Raw genomic sequence first — 19,455 nt, 5'->3', positions numbered from 1 at the left:
CCAAGTTTTGAGATGTTGGGGTTTAGAAACTTTATATCCAGAGCTACCAATACACATTACAGGGATTCACATATGATACAGGTGACATTTTTGTCCTTTTTAGTCCTGAGTTGGATTTAAAGGTTGGACTCGATGGTCTTAAAGGTCTTTTGCAATCTAAAAGGTTCTGTGATTATACCATAATGTATTCAATGGCTGCATAATATCCTCTGATCTTCCAGTTTGGTGATCTGGAGGTGATTGAACCACCACAGTTTAGCAAGAGCTGAAGGACAGACTGAAAGAGTTGGAGCTGTTCAGTCTGCACAAGAGGAGGCTCCCAGGTGACCTTCTTGTGGCCTTCCAGGATCTGAAGGGGCTACAAAAAAGCTGGGGAGGGACTTTTTAGGCTGCCAAGGAGTGCCAGGACTAGGGGGGATGGAGCAAAGCTGGAGATGGGGAGATTGGAATGGGCTGCCCAGGGAGGTGGTGGAGGCACCGTCCCTGGGGGTATTCAAGAAAAGACTGGATGAGGCACTTAGTGCCATGGTCTGGTTGATTGGTTAGGGCAGGGTGATAAGTTAGACTGGATGATCTTGGAGGTCTCTTCCAACCTGGTTGATTCTATGATTCTATGATTGAGACTGACTGCAAGGAGGAAGTTGTTGAGCATGAGAGTGGTGAGAGGCTGGAATGGGTTTCCCAGGGAGGTGGTTGAGGCCCCATGGCTGGAGGTGTTTAAGGCCAGGCTGGATGAGGCTGTGTGCAGGCTGCTCTAGGGTAGGGTGTCCCTGGGCATGACAGGGGGTTGGAACTGGCTGATCCTTGTGGTCCCTTCCAACCCTGACTGATTCTATGATTCTAAGGACAGGCTGGCCACTCACTGCTTGGACTGCCTGTGGAGGACACGAATATTTGGTACACAAGATGTTCCCTCAGAGAGGATGCACACACAGCGACATTGAGAGAGAGAAGCAGGAACCACTGGGAAGCACTCAATGACAACCAATGACTCCTAAGTTATTCCAGCAGCAGAAGGTCATTCCAGTTCCACCTGCAGGAACTTCAGCTGGTGAGAAAGCCCTGAATGGTAGATGGGGAAGGGAATGCTAGCAGGTTGGCTGAGGGTGGTGGGGAGAAGCAGGTGAGAAAAAAGCAAGGAAAGTGGGGTGGACCAGCAGACTCAGTCCTCATAGAATCATAGAATCAACCTGCAGGTTGGGAGAGACCTCCAAGCTCAGCCACTCCAACCTAGCATTCAGCCCTATCCAATCAACCAGACCATGGCACTAAGTGCCTCAGCCAGGCTTGGCTTCAACACCTCCAGGCACAGTGACTCCACCACCTCCCTGGGCAGCCCATTCCAATGCCAATCACTCCCTCTGACAACAACTTCCTCCTAACAGCCAGCCTAGACCTCCCCCAGCACAACTTGAGACTCTGTCCCCTTCTGTTGCTGCTTGCCTGGCAGAAGAGACCAACCCCACCTGGCTACAGCCTCCCTTCAGGGACTTGTAGACAGCAATGAGGTCAGCCCTGAGCCTCCTCTTCTCCAGGCTGCACACCCCCAGCTCTCTCAGCCTCTTTTCACAGGGCTGTGCTCCAGGCCCCTCACCACCTTCATTGTCCTTCTCTGGACACCTTCCAGCACCTCAACATCTCTCTTGAATTGAGGAGCCCAGAACTGGACACAGCACTCAAGCTGTGGCCTGACCAGTGCTGAGTACAGAGGCAGAATAATCTCCCTTGTCCTACTGGCCACACTCTTCCTGAGCCAGCCCAGGATGACATTGGCTATCTTGAAACAAGGAGACAGGAGAAGATGAAGTGGCCTCAAGTTGCACCAGGAAAGGTTTAAGTTATACATGAAGAAGAATTTATTCCCTAGAAGGGTTGTAAAGCCCTGGAAGCAGTGGAGTCCCCACTCAGGGAGGAATTGAAAAGCTGTGTAGATGTGGTGCTGAGGGACATGGCTTAGAATCAGACTTGGCAGAGTGAGTTAGATGATGGTTGGACTCAATGATCTTAAAGGTCATTTCCAGCCTAAATGATTCTATGAGTCTTGAAGCAGCTTAAAATAGCTTAGAGTCAAGGGGTTTGGGTTCCTTGGTATCATCCCACAGGCAGGTGCTGAATACATCTTCCCAAGAGTGCCTCCTGGCAACCTCCATGAATTCTCTACTCCAGCCCATACTCTCTCTGTGTGATCAGTCTTTCTGCATGGCTCAGCAGCTGAAGTTTCCAGAGGGAACATTTGCTGGGGCTGAATTTTTACAGGAGCTATTAACAGAACATTTTCAGGATGAAATCTGAACTGAGAGATGGGAACACTCAGGATTTAAACCCCATTTCCCTCCCCTCCCCCCCCCAAAAAAGGTGCCTCCTCTAAGTCAGGGAACACACAAATTGGTACATCCTTGCTAAGTTACTCACCTCTTTAATTGCAGGTTTGGACTGTCAGAAGATTACAGTGCCTTGGGATCAACAGGCAAAAACATTGTCTGGCAAATAGTCACAACTGGGAGCACGTGGAAACTCTGTCATCTCCAAAAGGTGTCACCTAGAGAAAGTAAAACAACCCCAACAAACCATTCATCTGATTCACTGAAACAGGTTAAATACCTACCAAAACCACCACACCCACAGCATGGAGCAACAAATCTCCTGCAGAAAGGGCTCTCCCCATCCACCTGCAGGCACCTTTTCTTAATTCCCAGTGGAGAAGGAGCCAAACTTTACTGTGATGATGGTGGAATGCTGGAATAGGTTGCCCAAGGAGGTAATTGAGGCCACACCCCTGAAGATCAAGACCAGACTCAACAAGGCTCTCAGCAACCTGGTCTAGCTGAGGATCATAGAATCAGTCAGGGTTGGAAAGGACTACAAGGATCAGCCAGTTCCAACCCCCCTGACATGGCCAGGGACACCCTACCCTTGAGCAGCCTGCCCACAGCCTCATCCAGCCTGGCCTTAAACACCTCCAGCCATGGGGCCTCAACCACCTCCCAGGATGTCCCTGATGACTGTGGTGGGAGTTGGACTAATTGACCTTCAAAGGTCCTTTCCAGCCTGGACCCATTTCATGGTTCTATGAAACTGGAATTCATGGCCAGGAATGGTTTCTGTGGGAGGCTTCTTCCCATCAAACAAGAGCAGCATATCTCCTGGAGAAGCACCTTCCCATGACAGAGCTGCAAACCCTATCTTCAGGAGGTTCCAGAGGCAGCACATAAGCCTTTGGCTTTGCACTGGAGACAAAATCTCAAGAGGTGTGCAAGCAACACATGCAGATGTTGAACACATGGAGGTCCAGTGAACTCTGTGATGCTTCAAGCAGCTTGGCATGCTTTGGGCACCAAGCTCAGCCTAAAAGAAGTAGCAGTGCAGTTGGTTTAATAAGTAACCCAACCTTAACCACTGGAGCACATCCAGGGGAGGCCACAAAGATGATCAGAGGCTTGAAAACCTTCTGCTGTGAGGCCAGGCTGAGAGAGTTGGGATTGTTCAGCCTGGAGAAGAGAAGGCTTCAGGGAGACTTCTCAGTGTTTAAAGGAGCTGATCAGAAAGATAGGGACAGAGTTTTGAGCAGGGTCTGTTGTGATAGGACAAGGAGTGATGGCTTGAAACTGAAAGAGGGAGAGTCAAACTGGAGAGAAGGAAGAAATGTTTGACACTGAGACTCTGGCCCAGGTTGCCCAGAGAGGTGGTGGAAGCCCCATCTCTGGAATCATTCCAGGCCAGGTTATTTGTTGTAGCAACCTGCTGTAGTTTCAGATGTCCCTGCTGACTACAGGGGGGGGAGTTAGACTCAATGACCTTAAAAGGTCACCTTCAATGTAAAGTGTTCTATGATTCCATTAAGCAAGGGACACTGTTAAGAGGCACAAAAAAAGACTTTGGGTGCTTCCCTACCAAGAGTAAAGCCATGAAATGTACTGGTGCCAGGGGGAAAGTCAGAAAGACGGAAGAAAAGAGGAAGGAGAAAGGAGGGAGGGAGTGAGGAAGGGAGAGAGGAAAAGGGAGAGAGGGGAGAGAGGAAAAGGGAGAGAGGGGAGAGAGGAAAAGGGAGAGAGGGGAGAGAGGAAAAGGGAGAGAGGGGGAGAGAGGAAAAGGGAGAGAGGGGAGAGAGGAAAAGAGAGAGGGGAAGAAGGGAGGAGGGGAGGTGGGGAGGAGGGGAGGTGGGGAGGAGGGGAGGTGGGGAGGAGGGGAGGAAGGGAGGAAGGGAGGAGGGGAGGAGGGGAGGAGGGGAGGAGGGGAGGAGGGGAGGAGGGGAGGAGGGGAGGAGGGGAGGAGGGGAGGAGGGGAGGAGGGGAGGAGGGGAGGAGGGGAGGAGGGGAGGAGGGGAGGAGGGGAGGAGGGGAGGAGGGGAGGAGGGGAGGAGGGGAGGAGGGGAGGAGGGGAGGAGGGGAGGAGGGGAGGAGGGGAGGAGGGGAGGAGGGGAGGAGGGGAGGAGGGGAGGAGGGGAGGAGGGGAGGAGGGGAGGAGGGGAGGAGGGGAGGAGGGAGGGAGGGGAGGAAGACAAAATAAACCTTCAAACCTCCACAGTTTACATTTATTTATATACATATAAATGTTACCTATATAGACCCAGTGGCACCAAGGAAATGCATGAGCACATTCTGGCTCACAAGAGAAATCCCTGCTGATGAAAAGACAGCCAAACAGGACCTGAAGTATGAGAAACAGGAGAGTTCACAGCATGGATCACCAGTCCCAGAGCAAGCATGAGGCATAGAGGGAAGCAACAAATGAGTCAGAGGCAAGAACTGAAGCAAGCTGTGCCCTTGAGCTGACAACACATTTGTAACAGACCCATAAAGATGCCAATCTGCCATGTATATGGTGGGGAAATACCTCTGCAGCTCCCCAGGAAGCCATGCAGAAAGGTTCTGAGAAAACCCTCACAGCAGAGACTTCTCTGCTCCCACCTCCCTTATCAATCCATTCCAAAGCTGCACGAAATACTTCTTTTCCTCCCCACACAAAGCCCAAACGCTGTGGAATTTACCTGAATTACCAGCATTTGCTGGGTCTGGCTTTACCTATGTGGACAGCAATCATGGAAGTGGAAAAAGAAAAGCAGCAAAATCCCACACAGCTTATACAAAAGGCTGGAAATGTCTCCCAGCCCTGGTTGTTACAGAGTGATTTTCTTGCGTTTCACTTGGAAGAGAAAAGCAGCACAGCAAGAACTACAAAGCTTAAGTGGCAGCTGGCCAAGAAAAAAATGGTTGGTGGAAATGTGCTCTCGTGGCCAAGAGGGTCAGTGCCACTCTGGGGTGTGTGAGAACCTGAGAGAGGCTCTCCTCCCCCTCTACTCTGCCCTGGTGAGGCCATATTTGGAGTATTGTGTCCAGTTCTGGACCACTCACTTCAAGAAGAAGGACCTCAGGAAACTGCTTGAAAGAGTCCAGTGCAAAGCCAAAGATGATTCAAGAGAGATGTTGAGGTGCTGGAAGGTGTCCAGAGAAGGGCAGTGAAGGTGGTGAGAGGCCTGGAGCACAGCCCTGTGAGGAGAGGCTGAGGGAGCTGGGGGTGTGCAGCCTGCAGAAGAGGAGGCTCAGGGCTGACCTCATTGCTGCCTGCAGCTACCCGAAGGGAGGCTGTAGCCAAGTGGGGTTGGTCTCTTCTGCCAGGCAAGCAGCAAGAGAAGAAGGGGACAGAGTATCAAGTTGTGTCAGGGGAGGTGTAGGCTGGATGTTAGGAGGAAGTTGTTGTCAGAGAGAGTGATTGGCATTGGAATGGGCTGCCCAGGGAGGTGGTGGAGTCACTGTGCCTGGAGGTGTTGAAGCCAAGCCTGGCTGAGGCACTTAGTGCCATGGTCTGGTTGATTGGCCAGGGCTGGGTGCTAGGTTGGACTGGCTGAGCTTGGAGGTCTCTTCCAACTTGCCTGATTCTATGATTAATCTATGATTAAGGGAGTGGAATATCTTTCTTATGAGGAGAGACTGAAGGATCTGAGGCTCTCTAGCTTGGAGAGGAGACTGAGAGGTGACCTCATTCATGGTTACAAATATGTAATGAGTAAATGTCAGGAAGCTGGAGCCAGGCTCCACTGGGTGATGCCCAATGACAGGACCAAGAGGCACTGGGTGGAAGCTGAGGCATAGGAAGTTCCATGGAAACATGAGAAGGATTTTTTTCACTGTGAGGGTGACAGAACACTGGAACCAGAAGGTGGTGCAGTCCCTCCCTGGAGATACTCAAGACCTGCCTGGATGCATTCCTGTGTGATCTGGTACAGGAGATCCTGCTGTGGCAGGGGGTTGGACTGGATGAGCACAGAATCACAGAATGGTAGGGGTTCAAAAGCACCTCTAGAGATCACGTAGTCCAAGCCCCCTGTCAAAGCAGAGTCACCAAGAACATATAATCATAGAATCAAGCAGGTTGGAAGAGTCCTCCAAGCTCAGCCACTCCAACCTAGCACCCAGCCCTGGCCAATCAACCAGACCATGGCACTAAGTGCCTCAGCCAGGCTCTGCTTCAACACCTCCAGGCACAGCCACTCCACCACCTCCCTGGGCAGCCCATTCCAATGCCAACCACTCTCTCTGCCAAAAACTTCCTCCTAACATCCAGCCTAGACCTCCTCTGGCACAACTTGAGGTTCTGTCCCCTTCTTCTGTTGCTGCTTGCCTGGGAGATCCCAGCACTCAAGGGGTGGCCTGAGCAGTGCTGAGTACAGGGGCAGAAGAACCTCCCTTGTCCTGATGGCCACACTCTTCCTGAGCCAGCCCAGAATGCCATTGGCTCTGCTGCCCACCTGGGCACACTGCTGCCTCATCTTCAGCTCCTCTCTACCAGCACCCCCAGCTCCTTCTCTGCCTGGCTGCTCTCAGCCACTCTGTTCCCAGCCTGTAGTGCTGCTTGGGGTTGTTGTGGCCAAAGTGTAGAACCCTGCACTTGGCCTTGTTCAGTTTCATCCCATTGGCCTCTGCCCTCCCATCCAGCCTGGCAGGTGGGTTTTGAATGTCTCTGGAGACAGAGAATCCACTACCTCTCTGCACAGCCTGTTCCAGTTCTCTGCCACCCTCAGAGTAAAAGAGTTCACCTTCACATTTAGGTAGAACCTTCTGGGTTCAAGTTTGTACTCATTACCCCTTGTCCTGTCAGCACTGAAAAAAGCCTGGCCCTTTTCTCCTGACACCCACCCCTTAAGTATTGATAAGCACTGAGAAGATCCCCTCTCAGTCTCCTCTTCTTCAGCCTAAAATTCCCGGAGTACCTCAGCCTTTCTTCATCAGAGAGGTGTTCCAGTGCTCTCACCATCTTCATAACACTTGGCTCTACACTCTCAAGCAGTTTCCTGTCTGTCTTTAAACTGAGGAGACCCAGAATTGGACACAGTACTCCAGATGAGTCATCACCTTATCCTCCTTAATTAATGAAGTGCCCTCTAAGAAGCCAGAATTAATGCAGTCTCAACCCAAAAGGCCAAGCAGGCTCTAGACCAAACAGTACTCATGGAAATTAAGGCCCAGGCTGAGATGGCTCAAATTTCCTCTGGGAACCTGTGCCAAGCCATTCCTCTTAGACATCCACACACCCTTGAAAACCATCAGGGAACACCAGGCACAGCCACAAGCCCGGATTCAAGCTGTCTATACTTCAGAGCCCACACTCAAGTAATTCACATTTCACACTCCTGCTTTCCCAGTTTGTTGCTTGCTCCTCAGTTGATTTCCCTTCTCCTTCTTCTGTGTCCAGCTCTTGGCCTCCAATTAATGAGAGCCAATGGCATCCTGGGCTGGCTCAGGAAGAGTGTGGCCAGCAGGACAAGGGAGGTTCTTCTGCCCCTGTGCTCAGCACTGCTCAGGCCACAGCTTGAGTGCTGTGTCCAGTTCTAGGCTACTCAATTCAAGAGAGATGTTGAGGTGCTGGAAGGTGCACAGAGAAGAGCAATGAAGCTGGTGAGGGTCCTGGAGCACAGCCCTGTGAGGAGAGGCTGAGGGAGCTGGGGGTGATTAGGCTGGAGAAGAGGAGGCTCAGGGCTGACCTCATTGCTGTCTGCAACTCCCTGTAGGAAGGCTGTAGCCAGGTGGAGTTGGTCTCTTCTGCCAGACAAGCAGCAACAGAACAAGGGGACACAGTCTCAAGTTTTGATGGGGGAGGTCTAGTCTGGATGTTAGGAGGAAGTTGTTGTCAGAGAGAGTGATTGGCATTGGAATGGGCTGCCCAGGGAGGTGGTGGAGTCACCATCCTTGGAGGTGTTGAAGCAAAGCCTGGCTGAGGCACTGAGTGCCATGGTCTGGTTGATTGGACAGGGCTGGATGAGCTTGGAGGTCTCTTCCAACCTGCTTGATTCTATGATCAGGTGATAGGACAAGAGGAAACAGACTGAAATTGTGCTGGTTTAGGTTGGAATTTAGAGATAATTTCTTCCTTGCATTGGAACAGGCTGGAGGCACCAATCCTGGAGGTGTTCAGAAACATGTGGAAATGGCACTCAGGGACATGGTCTAACAGCCATGGTGGGTTTAGGTTGATGGTTGTAATCAATGTTCATGGAGGTTTTTTCAAACCAAAACAATTCTATGATTTAGAGGAGGGCTTTTGTCTCCTCCTCCCCCCAACAACCACCATGAGACTGTCAGGCAAAGCACACTGCTACGGAGTCAAAACCCCAGTGTGACCCAGGATGAACATCACCTGCCAATGTATGCTTAAATAACCCCTTTACTGCATCTGCTGATTGTAACTTTAACAAGGCACAAGTTTTACAGCTGCTATTTTGGAGAACTGCAATGGGGTGTGATTTTTTGGGGGGGCAGTTGGGGTTTTATTATATGGCACACCAAGAATTCACAGCAGAACAAGTCTCACCTAACTTTACTTCTTCCATCAGAGAACTAAATGGAATGTTCAGATCAAATTACCTCTCACAGGGTTGCCTACAGAAAGATGCAGCTGTAAACATTCTGGTTTCAACCTCAGAACTGAAAGTTAAGTGTTGCAAGGAGGAAAAAAAAAGTTCCTACAGGAAAATGCCTAACTGCAGGACCTTGGAGTCCTGGTGGGCAATAAGTTATCCATGGGACAGTGACATGCAGCAGCCAGGCTGGAGGGCAGGGATCCATCCAGAGGGACATGCACAGGCTGCAGAGGTGGGCACAAGTCAACCTCAGGAGCTTCAACAAGACCAAGGGCAAGGTCCTGCAGCTGGGTCGAGGCAATGCCAAGCACAAATGCAGGCTGGGCAGGGAGTGGCTGGAGAGCAGCCCTGAGGAGAGGGACTTGGAGGTGCTGCTGGATCAGAAGCTCAGCATGAGCCAGCAGTGTGCACTTGCAGCCCAGAAAGCCAAGCAAAGCCTGGGCTGCAGCAGGAGAAGTGTGGCCAGCAGGGCCAGGGAGGTGATTCTCCCCCTCTATTCTGCTCTGCTGAGACCCCACCTGCAGTTCTGCATCCAGTTCTGGAGCCTCCATTCCAAAAGGGATGTGGAGATGCTGGAGTGTGTCCAGAGAAGGGCCAGGAGGATGCTGAGAGGGCTGGAGCAGCTCTGCTGTGAGGACAGACTGAAAGAGTTGGGGCTGTTGAGTCTGGAGAAGAGGAGGCTCCCAGGTGACCTTCTTGTGGCCTTCCAGGATCTGAAGGGGGCCTCCAAAAAAGCTGGGGAGGGACTTTCCAGGATATCAGGGAGTGCCAGGACTAGGGGGAATGGAGCAAAGCTGGAGGTGGGGAGATTGAAAGTGGATGTGAGGAGGAAGTTGTTGATCATGAGAGTGGTGAGAGGCTGGAATGGGTTTCCCAGGGAGGTGGTTGAGGCCCCATGGCTGGAGGTGTTTAAGGCCAGGCTGGCTGAGGCTGTGGGCAGCCTGCTCTAGGGTAGGGTGTCCCTGCCCATGGTAGGGGGTTGTAACTAGATGATCCTTGTGGTCCCTTCCAACCCTGACTGATTCTATGTTTCTGTGACCTGCTGCATGTTGGCATGGGGCTGAGCTGTCTATGTGCAGCACATGCTGCCAGGGAGGCACTTTGGGATGTTTGCTTATCATTTAAAACCCAACTGTTCTCATTTATTATTATTTTTTTTAATCAAATAATAATTAACCTTTGGGGGGGAAAAATGAAATCTATTCATGGCCCATCTCCTGCAGTGTTGACACAACAGTTTTCATTTGCAAGCAAATGAAAGTTGAAGCAAAAAAGAAAAGTTAAATATTACAGAAGCACAGAATATTGTGAGGGGTGGAAGGGACTTCTGGAGAAGATAATCCATCTCAATTTCCCTTCCACCCAGATCAATTCGTCCACAACCACATCCAGGCAGGTTTGGATTCTCTCCAGAGAAGGAGACTCCACAGCCTCTCTGGGCAGCCTGCTCCAAGGCTTCAGCACCCTCACACCAAAGAAGTTTCTCCTCCTGTTCACACAGAACCTCCTGGGTTTCAGTCTGTGCCTGTTGCCTCTTGCCCTGTCACTGGGCACCACTGACAGAAGTCTGGCCCCATCCTCTTGATCCCCACCCCTTAGCTATTGATCAGCATTGATCAGCTCCCCTCTCAGGCTGCTCTGTCCCGGGCTAAGCAGCTGCAGGTCTCTCAGCCTTTCCTCCTCACAGAGATACTCCAGGCCCCTTCACTGGCCTCTCTTCAGTAGTTTGCTGTCTCTCTTGAACTGGGGAGCCCAGAACTAGACCCAGGACTCCAGATGTGGCCTCAGTAGGGCAGAGTAGATGGGGAAGGAGAACCTCCCTCTACCTACTGGCCACATTCTTCTGAATGCACCCTAGGATACCATTGCCCTTCTTGGGCACAAGCACATGTTGCTGGCTCATGGGGACCTTGTTATCCCCCAGCACCACCAGGTCCTTCTCTGCAGAGCTGCTTTCCAGCAGGTCACCCCTCACCCATACAGGTGCAGGGGGCTGTTCCTCCCCAGGTGCAAGGCTCTGCACTTACCCTTGCTGAACTTCACAAGGTTTCCCTCTGCCCCATTCTCCAGCCTGTCCAGGTCTTCTTGAGTAGCAGCACAGCATGAGGGGATTTCAGCCACTCTTGCCAGTTTAGTACTATCCAAAACTTGCCTGGAGTACACTCTGACTCTTCATCCCATCCAGGTTGCTGATGAAGATGTTGACCAAGACCAGAACCAGCCCTGAGTTCTGGGGAACACTGTGAGCTACAGGCCTCCAACTACACTCCTATGACCTTACAGAGGTCTTTAAGCACCTGAAGGGGCCTACAAGAAAGACAGGAAGTGATTTTGTTCAAGGGTTTGCAGTGATAGGATGAGAGGCAATGGACTGAAGATTGGGAAGGGCAGCTTTAGACTGGAGATGAGGAAGAAACTCTTTACAGTGAGGATGGTGAGACACTGGAACAGGTTGCCAAAGAGGTCATGGATGCTCCCTCCCTGTTCAAGGCCAGGCTGGATGAGGCCTTGAGCAACCTAATCTAGTGAAAGGTGTCCATGCCCATGGTAGTGGGGTTGGAACTGGATGACCTTTAAGGTCCCTTCGGACACAAACCATTCTATGAACCTACAAATCTGTGAACTAGATTCTGCACCACTGACCCAAATCCTCCAAGCTCAGTACTTCAGCCAGTTTTCAGTCCAGTTCACTTTCCAATTCTTCAGCTTACCTATGACAATATTAATTTATCAGCAATAATTTAGCTTTCCACTCTTTGCCCTCATAGGCATTATGGGCTTTTTCTGTTGGCCTGTTAAGTGCTGCATCAAAAGAAGCATGGACAGCAGATCAAGAGAGGTGATTCTCTTGCTATGCTCTACTCTAAGTGAGACTTCACCTGAAGAACTGGAGCCCTCAATACAGGAAAGACATGGACCTGATGGAGCAGGTCCAGAGGAGGGCCACTAAGATGATCAGGGGGCTGGAACATCTCTCCTACAAGGAGAGGCTGAGGGAGCTGGGGTTGTCCAGCCTGGAGATGAGAAGGCTCTAAGGAGACCTAACAGCAGCCTTCCAGTACCTAAAGGGGGCTACAAAAAAGTTGCAGAGTCCTTTGGTGAGAGGATGAGGGGAGATGATTTGAAATTACAGACTAGCAGATTTAGATTGGATGCCAGGAAGAAGTTCTGCACCATGAGGGTGAGGGAATATTGCAATGGGTTGCCCAGAAAGTGGTTGAGGCCTGGAGATATTTAATGTCAGGCTCGATGAGACTCTGAGCAACCAGATCTAGTTGAGGATGTCACTGCTGTCTGCAGGGGGTATTGTACTGGACAGGAAGGAAAGGAAAGGACCTTTGGAGGTCCCTTCCAACCCAAACCATTCTGTGATTGTCTGCAGTGCACATGCAGGGCCATTTTGAGTCCCGAGGTTCATAGAATCATAGAATCAGTCAGGGTTGAACAGGACCACAAGGATCATCTAGTTCCAACCCCCCTGCCATGCCCAGGGACACTCTACCCTAGAGCAGCCTGCCCACAGCCTCAGCCAGCCTGGCCTTAAACACCTCCAGCCATGGGGCCTCAACAACCTCCCTGGGAAACCCATTCCAGCCTCTCACCACTCTCATGCTCAACAACTTCCTCCTCATGGCCACTCTCAATCTCCCCACCTCCAGCTTTGCTCCATTCCCCCTAGTCCTGCCACTCCCTCACAGCCTAAAAAGTCCCTCCCCAGCTTTTTGGAGGCCCCCTTCAGATCCTGGAAGGCCACAAGAAGGTCACCTGGGAGCCTCCTCTTCTGCAGACTCAACAGCCCAAACTCTTTCAGTCTGTCCTCACAGCAGAGCTGCTCCAGCCCTCTCAGCATCCTCCTGGCCCTTCTCTGGACACACTCCAGCATCTCTACATCACTCTTGCAATGGAGGCTCCAGAACTGGATGCAGTACTCCAGGTGGGGTCTCAGCAGAGCACAGTAGAGGGGGAGAATCACCTCCCTCCACCTGCTGGCCACACTTCTGCTGCAGGCCAGGCTCTGCTTGGCTTTCTGGGCTGCAAGTGCACACTGCTAGCTCCTGTTGAGCTTCTGGTCCAGCAGCATCCCCAAGTCCCTCTCCTCAGGGCTGTTCTCCAGCCACTCCCTGCCCAGCCTGCATTTGTGCTTGGCATTGCCTCCACCCAGCTGCAGGACCTTGCCCTTGGTCTTGATGAACCTCAAGCGAGGTGATTCTGTTGCTGTGCAGAGCAACAGTTCTATAATTGCCTAAAGTTCAGGTGCAGGGCCATTTTTGGTCCTCGAGTTACCCCCTGAACTCCTGTGACCCACTCATCGTCCCCTGTGCCAGCACCGCTTGTTCTAAGCAACGTTATCAAAAGGAAAAAGAAGGGGGGGGAGAGGAGGAAGGGAAAGAAAGAAAGAAATAGAACCAGACTTTCAGAAAAAGCTCTCGTTGAGGGCAATCCATTATCACTAATGGCAAGCCTCCCAGAATCTGTTCTTCATTTCTTTTTCATTTTAAAAATGTCAATGCATGTTGTCAGAACGCAATTGTTTTCCCTTAATCATCCACAGCAGCCAAGTAGAAAAGTGCTCATCTTGGTGGTGGGGAAAAGTCACTTGCTTTGTTCATACCACACTCAATTTTGAGAGGATGCTTTCCAGGCTTGGTTTTGCCCTCCAATAATTAAGGCTTAGACACATATCTTCCGTACAAGGCTGTGTGTGAGTGATAAAAGATCTTTCTGATGGGGAACTCAGAGTATGGCAGAACTGTTTGGGTTGGAAAAGACCTTAAGGATCAGAAGAGTCCAACCATTAAGCCAGCACTGGATCTGAGGAGGAAGTGGTTGAGCATGAGATTGGTGAGAGGCTGGAATGGGTTGCCCAGGGAGGTGGTTGAGGCCCCATGGCTGGAGGTGTTTAAGGCCAGGCTGGATGACTCTGGCCAGGCTGATCTAGGGTAGGGTGTTCCTGCCCATGGCAGGGGGATTGGAACTGGATGATTCTTGTGGTCCCTTCCAGTCCTAACAGTTCTAACTCCCACCTCACTGCAACCTTCTTTCAGGCAGTTCTAAACAGCGAGAAGGTCTCCTCTCAGCCTTCTTTTCCCCAGGCTGAACAAGCCCAGTTTGCTCAGCTGCTCCTCATCAGCCCTGTTCTCCAGTCTCCAGTTTCATTGCCCTTCTCTAGACCCACTCCAGACTCCTAAATCTCCAGTTTCATTGCCCTTCTCTAGACCCACTCCAGACTCCTAAATCTCCAGTTTCATTGCCCTTCTCTAGACCCACTCCAGACTCCTAAATCTCCTTCTTGGAGAAGCCCAAAATGGAACACAACTCTCAAGGCTTCTTTGCCACTGAAGGAAGGTACAGTTAGGAGAGACACCAGTTAAAAGGCATTAGAGAACCTTTTAAGACAAACCCCGTAGGAAACTGGGGATCCTCTTACCTAAAGCTTGGAAACTAGACAAAAGAATTAGGGCATCGTTGTCATCTCGATTTTCATCAAAGCCAGAAAGGGGAACTGCAGAATGGTGTTCCACTCGGCTCCTCTCCTTTAACGACCCTTTCTCCAAGAGCTGTTCCTCAGTGCAACAACCGCAGGAGAGCTTTTCACTCGGTAATTGTTGTTTCCCCGCCCTGCAATCAGAAAGAAAAGCTGCTGTGAGGTGCAGGCAACAGACTGCTTAAAGAGCTGTTGACAACTCTCAGGAAACTTTTACATTTCCAAAGCATTCTGCCCACATTTCTTTATATTTTCTGTGCTTCTTAAAGTTCCTCAATTTAGTAGACAAAGCTATTTGCATGAAAATAGCATCTTGAGAGTTCCTTACCCAAGGCTTACAATGCCCTCCTTTAAAGAAGAAAAAAAGAGAAAGAAAGAAGCAAGCAAGAAAGAAGCCACCACATAATTGTGGAATTATGTGTTGAACACCTCAGGTAGCTGGGGTAGGAGGAGAATGAAGAACAAAACTGATTGCAAACATTTTTCTTTCATTTTACATCCCATCAAGTTCTCATTCTCCAGCTGCCACTCACAATGGTACTCCTGGATACATTAATCTAGTGTCATTATCATCCTTCTAAAGGCAAGGAGCACTTTTATTAAAGCAAAGACAAATTAATTTAATGGTTTTACTGTCTCTGCTTCTAAAAATACACGGAGACTTCCTCTTTGACCGGCAGGTAGAACATTCTATACTGAGATATTCGTGGACTAAATCCACTCTCAAAGGAAAAGAGCCCATCTGGTAAGCACCCTTTCCCCAAAATCCCAGAGAAATTAATCACAGAACCATAGGCTGTCCTATCACAGACTATGCATAGTCCTTCCTACGACAGACTATGCACTTGCAGCCCAGAAAGCCAAGCAGAGCCTGGGCTGCAGCAGGAGAAGTGTGGCCAGCAGGGCCAGGGAGGTGATTCTCCCCCTCTACTCTGCTCTGCTGAGACTCCACCTGGAGTACTGCATCCAGTTCTGGAGCCCCCATGGCAAGAGGGATGTGGAGATGCTGGAGTGTGTCCAGAGAAGGGCCAGGAGGATGCTCAGAGGGCTGGAGCAGCTCTGCTGTGAGGACAGACTGAAAGAGTTGGGGCTGTTGAGTGTGAAGAGGAGGCTCCCAGGTGACCTTCTTGTGACCTTCCAGGATCTGAAGGAGGCCTCCAAAAAAGCTGGGGAGGGACTTTTTAGGCTCTTGGGGAATGACAGGAGTAGGGGGAATGGAGCAAAGCTGGAGGTGGGGAGATTGAGACTGGCAATGAGGAGGAAGTTGCTGAGCATGAGAGAGGTGAGAGGCTGGAATGGGTTGCCCAGGGAGGTGGTTGAGGCCCCATGGCTGGAGGTGTTTAAGGCCAGGCTGGCTGAGGCTGTGGGCAGGCTGCTCTAGGGTAGGGTGTCCCTGCCCATGGCAGGGGGGTTGGGACTGGCTGATCCTTGTGGTCCCTTCCAATTCTGGCTGATTCTATGATTCTAAGAATCATAGAATTGTTTGTTTGGTAAAGCCCTCTAAAATCACTGACTCCAGCCATCAAGCTAACACCACCATGGCCATTAAACCATGTCCCAAAGTACCATGTCCACACATTTCTTGAAGACCTCTGAAGATGGTGACTCCACCTCCCTGGGCAGCCTGTTCCAATGCCTCACCAAATGGCTGGAACCTATGATGCATCTGACAGGTCAGCAGGCTGATAGCTGAGAGATGAAATTTGCTGCCAGATGTGATTCACAGCTTCACAGAATGGTTTGTGTTGGATGGGACCTTAAGGACCATCTAGTTTCAACCCCCAGCCATGGGCAGGGTCACTTTCCACTAGACCAGGTTGCTCAAGGCCTCATCCAACCTGGCCTTGAACACCTCCAGAGAGGGAGCAGCCACAACCTCCCTGGGCAACCTGTTCCACTCTCTCACCACCCTCACTGTAAAGAATTTCTTCCTCATCCCCAGCCTAACTTTGACCTCCTCAGTCTTCAATCCATTCTCTCTCATCCTACCACTGCAGGCCATTGTAAAAAGTTCTTCCCCAGCTTTTTTGCAGCCCACTTCATGTACTCTACAGGCTGCTCTAAGGTCTCCCTGAAGCCTTCTCTTCTCCACTCTGAACAGCCTCAACTCTCTCATCCTGACCCCACAGGGGAGTCTCCACAGCCTTCTATTCATATTTGTGGCTTGCTCTGGACCAGCAGCTCCATGTCCCTCTTATGCTGGGGATACCAGAACTGGACTCAGTGCTCCAGATGGGGTCTCAGTAGAGCAGAGTAGAGGGGCAGAATCCCCACTGGACTCAGTGCTCCAGATGGGGTCTCAGCAGAGCAGAGGAGCAGAATCCCCTCTCTGTCCTGCTGCTTTCACTGCTTTGAATGCAGCTCAGTGCACAGCTGCCTTCCAGGCTGCCAGCCACCATTGCTGGTTCATGGGGAGTTCATCATCAACTGACACCCCCAAGTCCTTCTCCTCCAGACTGCTCTCCAGCCACTCCTCACCCAGCTTATATTTGTGCTTGGGATTGCCCCAACCCAACTGTCCACTCTTGCACTTGAGCAAGGCTGTGATTTGCAGTGCAGAAATGTTATGCAAGCAAAGAATCTCTTGGGCAGGCAGCAACTCTCATACTTAAGGACATTGCACTTCCAGTCAACATCTTAAATTGCACCAGACAGTGAACAGGACACTTAGCATCCCCACGTGCTCCAGAAAGGTAAAAAAAGCCAAAGCAGTGTCTGGGCCACATTTTATACCTGCTACTGTTTCTACTGCAGTCTCAGAAAGATTGCTCCCAGTGCAGGACCCAATGGGATAGTCAAGGATGGGTTCCCAGTACCTGTGCAATGGTTTTGGACAGGAGATGCTCCCTGGACCCTTATAAACTCATGTTATGAGCTGATCATGAGAGAGAGAGAGAGAGGAGGCCACAAAAATTATGGCTCCTGGACGAGAGGATCAGAGAGTTGGGGTGGTTCAGCCTGGAGTAGATGTCCTTTCTTAAAGGTGCAGATCAGAAAGATGGGGGTTGACTTCCTAGCAGGGCCTGTTGTGACAGGATAAGGGGTGATGGCTTTAAAATCAGAAGAAGAAGATCTAGACTGTTTAGAAGGAAGACATTTTTCACTCAGAGTGGTGAATTCCAGAAACCCCATCCCTGGAAACATTCCAAGTCAAGTCAGATGGGGCTTTGAGCAACCTGCTCTAGTTGAAGATGTTCCTGCTCATTGCCAGGGGGTTAAACTAGATGACTTCCACAGATCTATCCCCACCCCAAACCATTCTATGAAATACCATGGCTGGAGCAAACAACTTGGTCCTGCCAGCCCCACCTGCTTAGATCTAAAATCAAGGACCTCCTGGTCGAACCCAGACGATCATCCTGATGAATCATTCAGCTTCATCAAGTAGTTGAAACACCAGAACCAAAGGAGAAGCATCAACTACATGCCTTAGGCACGTCAAACTCCAGCACAGACAACTGGAGTCATTTCCCTGTACTTGGCTGTGGCTCCATCAGTGGGTGTGTAAAGCAGTTGCAGCTATTTAGGTGATGTCAGAGCAATTGTAGAGGTAAAAGGAGACAGAGCATGATGCTGTTTACCTACCTGCAGTCAGTCTGTCTCACTTTTGTCACCCACAAAGCAGATGATTATGTTATTCCAAGTGCCTGTGACTCACAGAATGATAACACTGCATTTCTATCTAAACAGCAAGGAAGACCAAGGCAGCACCCACAGATCTGAGGCTACTGTGGAGACACCCTGCAGTCCACTTGTTATCTCAGCTCTCAAGCACCTTCACAGAGTGGCCTGCTCAGAGCAAGAGCCTCATGTACTCCTGCTTACTTGCACTTGGTGCCATGGCCTAGTCTTGAGCTCTGTGGTAAAGGGTTGGACTTGATGATCTATGAGTTCTCTTCCAACCTTGATGATACTGAGACCTGGTAGGGTGTCCCTGCCCATGGCAGGGGGGGTTGGAACTGATCCTTGTGGTCCCTTCCAACCCTGAATGATTCTATGACCTGGGGTCTTGGAGTATTCACACACAGAGACACAAGCAAATCTGGGGTACTTCACAAGAGCTTTGCTTGCTGAAGTCCTGAATTGAGCCCTACATTTCTACGCCAAAGTTCCTGGTAAAGGAGACATTTCTAACATAGAAATCTTGAACTCAACTGGTAAAAAATCATCATAAGCTATTTACTCACCTAGAATCATGGAATCAATCAGGTTGGAAGTTCATCCAAGCTCAGCCACTCCAACCTAGCACCCAGCCCTCTCCAATCAACCAGACCATGGCACTAAGTGCCTCAGCCAGGCTTTGCTTCAACATCTCCAGTAATGACAACTCCACCACCTCCCTGGGCAGCCCATTCCAATGCCAATCACTCTCTCTGACAACAACTTCCTCCTAACAGACAGCCTAGACCTCACCCAACACAACTTGAGACTGTGTCCCCTTCTTCTCTTGCTGCTTGCCTGGCAGAAGAGACCAACCCCACCTGGCTACAGACTCCCTTCAGGGAGTTGAAGACAGCAATGAAGTCAGTCCTGAGCTGCACACCCCCAGCTCCCTCAGCCTCTCCTCACAGGGCTGTGCTCCAGGCCCCTCACCAGCTTCATTGCTCTTCTCTGGACACGTTCCAGCACCTCAACATCTCTCCTGAATTGAGGAGCCCAGAACTGGACTGAGCAGATGCTTCCAGAAACTAACAGCACATTTTGCAGAATGGCAGCAAAGCTGGTGAAGGGCCTTATGAGGAACAGCTGAGAAATGTGAGGTTGTTTGGTCTTGAGAAGAGAATGAGGGAACTGGGGGCTGTTAATTCTTTAGAAGGGAACATGCTCATTGCCACCTACAGCTCTCTCAAAGGAGAGACTGGAGTGAGGTGGAGGTCAGTCTCTGTTCACATGCAACAAGTGGTAGGAAAAGGCTTCAAGTTGTGCCAGGGGAGGTTCAAGTTGGATATTAGGAAAAATTTCTTCACAGGATGGGTTCTCAGCATTGGGATCCTGTGACACTTTGATGGTCTTAAAGGGTCTCTTCCAACCTCAACAATTCATTGGTTTTATCATATCCTATGGGAATGTGACCTGGAGAGGTCCTAGCAAGGGAGAACTTTTAATTAAGATGATG

At 50.5% G+C, this 19,455-nt stretch overlaps 1 long non-coding RNA gene across 1 annotated transcript; it reads right to left on the bottom strand.

The window, feature by feature from the left end:
• Positions 1 to 2,400: 2,400 nt before the first annotated feature.
• On the bottom strand, positions 2,401 to 11,034 carry LOC135176521 (uncharacterized). Its single transcript, XR_010302689.1, has 2 exons — positions 10,882 to 11,034; positions 2,401 to 2,539 (listed from the first exon to the last, which is right to left on the bottom strand). It is a non-coding gene; the product is annotated as an uncharacterized LOC135176521 (long non-coding RNA).
• Between the last annotated feature and the right edge of the window lie 8,421 nt (positions 11,035 to 19,455).

This window comes from Pogoniulus pusillus, chromosome 6, assembly GCF_015220805.1.
Source record: "Pogoniulus pusillus isolate bPogPus1 chromosome 6, bPogPus1.pri, whole genome shotgun sequence".
Taxonomy (NCBI): Eukaryota; Metazoa; Chordata; class Aves; order Piciformes; family Lybiidae; genus Pogoniulus; species Pogoniulus pusillus.
The sequence above is the reverse complement of the archived record's forward strand: the minus strand, read 5'-3'. Positions and strand labels throughout refer to the sequence as shown.